Here is a 6,092-nt window from a genome sequence, read left to right as displayed (position 1 = left end):
CTGGAATCAAGTAGGGAAGGAACAAGCACTGTCTCCTATGCACCAAAAAAAAAGTGCCACGGCAAATGGGATTGTGCTGGTTTTAATATTAATCTCTCCCCCATGAATACACAGTTTTAGCGGTAAACATTAAAAACAAAGAGATAAAAATAACATTTTCAGCTAAAACACCCAGGAAACAGATGTTCTGTTTGGCAGGCAGCTCTAGCTGCCATCGTTTCAGAGGATACTTGGGCAGCTGCATTTGTAACACCTGAGTAAACTCCAGGGAAGAGACCACATATGCAAAAAATATAGGTACAAGAGCCTTAAATGCATGGTGTATTCATTTGCCATGCATGAGTACCAAATGTGCTCTCATTCCTAACTTAGGAAACTGCATGGAATTCCTTAAATTACCCACGCTTAGGTTCCCTGAGATACCTGACAATCATTCTGTCACTGTTGAGCCCCAGTACCGCAGGTTCCAGGAGTCCTCACAGCCATCAACACATTCCTGACTGGGTTCACCTTATCTTGAAAACAGTTCCTTGATTTTAAAGTGATTCACTGTTGTGAACACTGTTAATTGTCTTTATTAGTGCATCACCATCTCTCACCATCCAGTAGAGAAGTCATCCTCCCTAGAAATGAATGAAGAAAAGAATGAAAGTCCTATATCCACAGAGAAACAAACAAAAAAAAAAAATTAAAAATTAGAAAAATAAAGAGAGGACAAAAAAAAAATAAAAGGATCTCAACTGAAGATTACCTTTAGTTATTGATAATAAATATCTCAATCGTCTTCACGGAAGTTTCATCAGGGGAGAGGCACATCCATAATTATGCTACACATATATTCTGTATCCTTATATATACACAATACATTCTGCAACAAATATACTCTCTATCCAAAAATGATGCAATATTTTTACTCAAAATTTTGCCGCTGTTTTAGTTTTGTGCCAGCTCTTTATGGAGCCCTGTACTAACTATTATCAAGGGAACTCATTGTATTTTTTCCCATGTAGAAGAGGGTGAGGATTACACTAAGACTTTAAGTAGAGGAGAGATAAGAAAGAAAAAAGGCAATAATGAAGAGACATTGGAAAAAACTAGAACATCGATAATCTTTTAGTTCTCAACCTTTTAAATCAGTCAAGTAAGGATGAACAGTAATTTAGTATTCTAAGACCAAAATGAAGTGAATTTTGGAGAGCTGCACCTTACAGATGTAGGGCAGTCAGTTTTGGGAAAGCTTACAGTCCATGTCAAGTTTCTAAAACAATTTAATAGACAATAAACAGAAGTTTAGCGTTTCTGAGTTTCAGACTGTGTCATAGCAGCCAACATTGTGTGAGGTGCTGTGATGCTGGGGAGGCACAGTCACAGGGCTGGTATGAAATCTCACTGTGAAGGGAACAATAGTTAATAGCCTTATTCTGTCGATGCATTACACCAAGAATCACTAGCTGAACAGCAACTTCTGATCAAGTATCATAATAGTGGTAGAAATAAATGAGAGGGCCTCTGTTTTTCCAGGCAGGCCAGCATCCCACTGTCCCATCCCACTGCTAGGTGCAGCTTTGCACAGGCACAACACAGACACTGAACTTCTCCACCATAAGTACCAGAAATAATGTTTAACTGTTCTCAATGAAACATACTTTTTTTTTTTTTTTCTGGTTGAGGTCTTACAAACACTTAAAACTCCCAAATAATCTATGGTTTCAGTCAAGACTGGAGAACAGGGCAAATGTCTTTTTAGTCAGAGGAATTGATCAGATGATCCTACAAAGGATTTTGTTGCCCACAAAAAAGTCACCTGGCCAGTGATGCACACTAACTTGGGTGATTCAGGGAGAGCACTGCACCTGCCCAGGCTTCTTGGACAATAAAACTTTCCCGGGTTTACTGTGCCAGCTCAATAGATTCTGTAAAGAGTCACTTTGCCTCTGTCTTTTGCCAGTTTTCAGTGCCATAGTGTAAGAACTTCCATTGAAACACATGAAATTTGAAAACTGTGGGAGACTAAAATGTGCAGCGTAGGGATGCCAAACAGTGCCAGGGTCCCCTAGATATTCCTGGGATAATTGCAAGGGATGAGAGCTGGTATTAGACCCACAGTGCTTGAGACAAAAGGCAACTAAACCCCAAATAAAAGTTCCAGAAGCTAAAGATAGAGTTAGAAAATAGTGACAGGATGGAGTGACAACTTGCCCTGCAAAAAAGGGAAGAGAGTGTCAAAACTGACACAGGAGCTGTAAGCCTGAATGACAGGGAAGCTGCTGAAGCTGCTGACGGACAAGCAACAGTGGATGTCAGGAAAATGAGGTGCACCTGTGGAAAAGAGCTAGATCTAAGCCTGGGTACAGAATGCAGCTCAAACAGAACATTTTCTACTCTGGAAGAGTAAGACCATGTTAAGACCTAAGGTAGGAATTGCCTTCTCCAGGAACCAAGGGAGAGAAGAAGAGAGATAGTGGGAAAATTTTCATATCTATTGAGAGAAATTCTAATAGCAGAATTTATATTTTTCTGTCTTGAATTGTTAAATCCATTTTAGATAACCTCATTTAAAGAGCCAGTTTTGCCATGTACTGGATTCTTGTCAAAACTATTTCGGGACAGCCAGACACCAGGTACCCCACAGTGAAGTCCTATATAGAAATGTGCTTGATACATCAGTGTGGTTTTTGTGAGGTTCCCCAGGATGAGGTGAGATATGAGAATCTGTCTTCATGTTCTCAGAAGGCTGATTTATTATTTTATGATTTTATTTTATATTAGACAATGCTATACTATAACTATCCTAAAGGAAGAGAAAGGATACAGACAGAAGGCTTAACAAGAATGAATAATAAAATCTCGTTACTCCTCAGAGTCTGACACAGCTGATGGTGGTTGGTCATTAAGGAAAAACAATTCACATGAAACAATGTTGGCAAACAATGTCCAAACCACATTCCAAAGCAGCAAAACATGGGAGAAGCAAATCAGATAATTATTATTTACATTTTTCTCTGAGGCTTTGCAACTTCCCAGGAGAAGAAATCCTGGGGAAGGGATTTTTCGGAAAATATCACGGTGACCCATTGCAACGTATTATCACTGAGAAACTGCATGGTGATACAGGTACACTGACCTTGGATATCTCAGCTGACCCTCCAGAGTTAATTCTGAGTTTGCTCCTGGGAGGTCTAAACCCTATTATGTGGGCATCAGGAACAAAAAGGAGAGGTGCTTAATCTGCATCATAGTTTGAAAAGTGACTGAAACATAGATGGTAATAATGGAATTCTAGCAGCATAGGGCTCAGTGCCCATGTCTGTCCTTGTGAATACAAACCTTCATGATATAGAATTGTTCAGCTGTGGACTTAATGTTAGACAAACAACAGAAAAGGAGTTGGTAGCTATATGTCTGCTTTTCTATATCCTTTCTGCTTTTCTCTCTCTCTTCTTCTAATTCCCACTTATCAGAGTTTTTGAGTAACTTTAAATCAAACAGTCTTAGAGTTCACTAAAATTGAATAGGCAAAGTTAATGCTTTCGAAGTGTTTTGTGTTGATTGAATATTTCAATAAACCTTTTGCCAAAGTTCTTTGATTTTCTAAAGTTGCCAGTAAAGTATTTGTGTTGTTTTGACCTCTTGGGAACATCTCACTAACATCTCACTCATAGTAGATGAGCAATGGTAAACTCTTTTCTAAAGCCTCATTGAGCAAGTTTGTTTGGGGCCTTAGGTTGTTCCAATATATTTATCTTTCAGTTGACAACAAATTCCTTCCTAACTTGTATTCATTGCACCCCTGAGGTGTGTTCAGTTTTTCTTTCTACTTTGTTCTTTCTCAAGTGTTAAAAGGAAAAGGAAGAATACTCGAAGTCTGATGGACAAACTGCGATATGCAAGTCTGAGATCTTAACTTCAAAGCCTGACTGCACAGAGGACAAATGCAGGAAAAGTGTTAAAGGAGTGAGGGCAGTGGGTGTCTGATGAGGAAGGCTCATCAAAACCTACCTTAAAGTTCAGTGGGAAGTCTTTCCCTGCTATCACTAAACGACTGCTCCAGAATGTTGGACTGCCAGAAATCTCCTTTGAATCTCCACCCTGGAGATTCAAAGGAGATTTCACCTCCACCTCAAGGCTTTTAAGATCCAGTGTCCTTTTTCAGGTCTAACAGATTAAACATTAACAGTGCTCACTTAGCCCCAACAGTTGCTAACCTCCATGAGGCAGTGGCTTTGCTGGTTAGTTTATCTTCCCCTTTCAGATATTACCCTAACCCTCTTTTAAGTTATTTTTTATCTTTTTCAGCCCAAGGTTCATCCTAATAGCTTTTCCTAAATGTGCTGGAAATGAGTATTTTCTGTTTACTTCGCCCAACTGATTTCTAAAATTTCTTTTTTTTTTCCCCCTTTCTTTTGCATGTCTTTAAAGAGAAGCAATAGATTCATCTCTTAACCTCCAGTTTAACTGAATTATTAATCAGGCCATCAAAGTTGATTACAGTTCTTTGTGTTTTGCATTTTTAAAGACTGATCTTCTACAACATGCTCATTACTTTCTAAAACTTTGCTGGTAAGGGAATCTATGCAGAAATACGTGTGCATCCCACCATTATTTATAGTATTTTTCCTCCCAACAACACCTGGAAATTACATAACTCTTGGGAGCATTTATCCTTGTAAACAACATAGAGACTTTACATATCTAAGCCTAATACTTGCCATATGGTGGCTGGAAAGGTGACACAAGGGTTTTTTAGTTTTTTCTAAAAAAGAAGAGAGGAAGAAAAGAAAGACAAGAGCAAAGCAAGGACAGTGTCAGAACAGCTGCTGAGAAAAACAGGCAGAGGAATTGGGGAGAAAGTAAGAAAAAAAAAGTGGTAAAAGAACATGTTGAGTAAGATTTCTAGCTGGTGTCTGTTCCAGGGCTGGAATGAAGGGAGACTTTCTTGTAATTCTCTGTAGATCAGAGGCTGTTAAAATCAATGTACAGGGGAAGAGAAGACACCTCATATGGTACTATCCTTAGACAAAGGGTATAAATTCTATAAATTTATATTATAATTTTATATAATATATAATTATATAGTATATGATTATAATATATAACATATAATGTATAATGTATAATGTATAATGTATAATGTATAATATATTATATATTATATAGAATATAGAATATAGAATATATGATACATAATAGAATATAGAATATAGAATATAGAGTTATATTGTAATCTATTTTAATTTATTTTATAAATATATATTCTACAAATTTTTGGCCCATTTTACAAGTGCACACTAAGGCACTGACTTTAAGGCAATAGACAAATTCAAGTTTACTCAGCTCTGTAGTACCAGCCCAGCAAGATGCCACTCCTGCAGGTCAGGAGAACACAGCTTTGCTATAGTGGCTGCTACTAAATATCCCACTTTCTCTTGGGGAGACTTTCCCAGAGGGTTCAGGCACCAATTGCCACATGGAAAGCAAGGATTTTTAGGCAGTTTGTGATTACTAAATGCAGGGAAATTTGGATTCTACCAGCCATATGTGTCTAGACTGTCATGAGCTTTGGCTTTAGCCCATTACCTGCCTTAGTCTCAAACACAATCCTAGAGTGGCAGGTGAGAAAATAAAATGAGAACAAATCTTATGTAGATCCATTAGAGGTTGTATAAGTAGGACAAAAGACAGAGTTCAATAGACAAAATGACAAAACAAGCTGATTATTAAAGAAGAGAAATTTGCAGCTAGCAGACCATGAAGAAAAAAAAAGGCTTTTAGAAGTCCCACATCCTGAAAAGACTGTGACTGTAAGTGAAGGAACTGATCCAGAACTACAAATAAAATGAAAAGCAGCAAGATGAGGCAAGGTGCAAAGCTAAATAAAAGCTAAGTAACAAAAATTGAAGGGAAATGGCAAAGAACAGAGAGTTCCTGGAGTCAAACTCATTGAAGAAGAAAGAAAAAAAAAAGACAGCTGAAACTACAATAGGACTCTGAAATGTAAGAGAGCCATCATTATTTATAAGTGCCTGAAAAGGGATAGAAAAAGAAATGAAAATGATGCCTGACCTACTATGAGAAACAGAGATCATATTAAT

The 6,092-nt window shown here is 37.7% G+C and overlaps 1 long non-coding RNA gene across 1 annotated transcript in view; it reads right to left on the bottom strand.

Annotated features, from left to right (window-relative positions):
- Positions 1-430: 430 nt before the first annotated feature.
- The window catches only part of LOC131083902 (uncharacterized), a 30,494-nt gene continuing 24,832 nt past the window's right edge, over positions 431-6,092 (bottom strand). The window contains exon 4 of the long non-coding RNA XR_009114491.1: positions 431-623. This is a non-coding gene — a long non-coding RNA (uncharacterized LOC131083902). The remainder of the gene's footprint in view (positions 624-6,092) is intronic.

Source organism: Melospiza georgiana, chromosome 5 (assembly GCF_028018845.1).
Source record: "Melospiza georgiana isolate bMelGeo1 chromosome 5, bMelGeo1.pri, whole genome shotgun sequence".
Taxonomy (NCBI): domain Eukaryota; kingdom Metazoa; phylum Chordata; class Aves; order Passeriformes; family Passerellidae; genus Melospiza; species Melospiza georgiana.
This window is presented reverse-complemented; position numbering and strand designations above follow the sequence as displayed.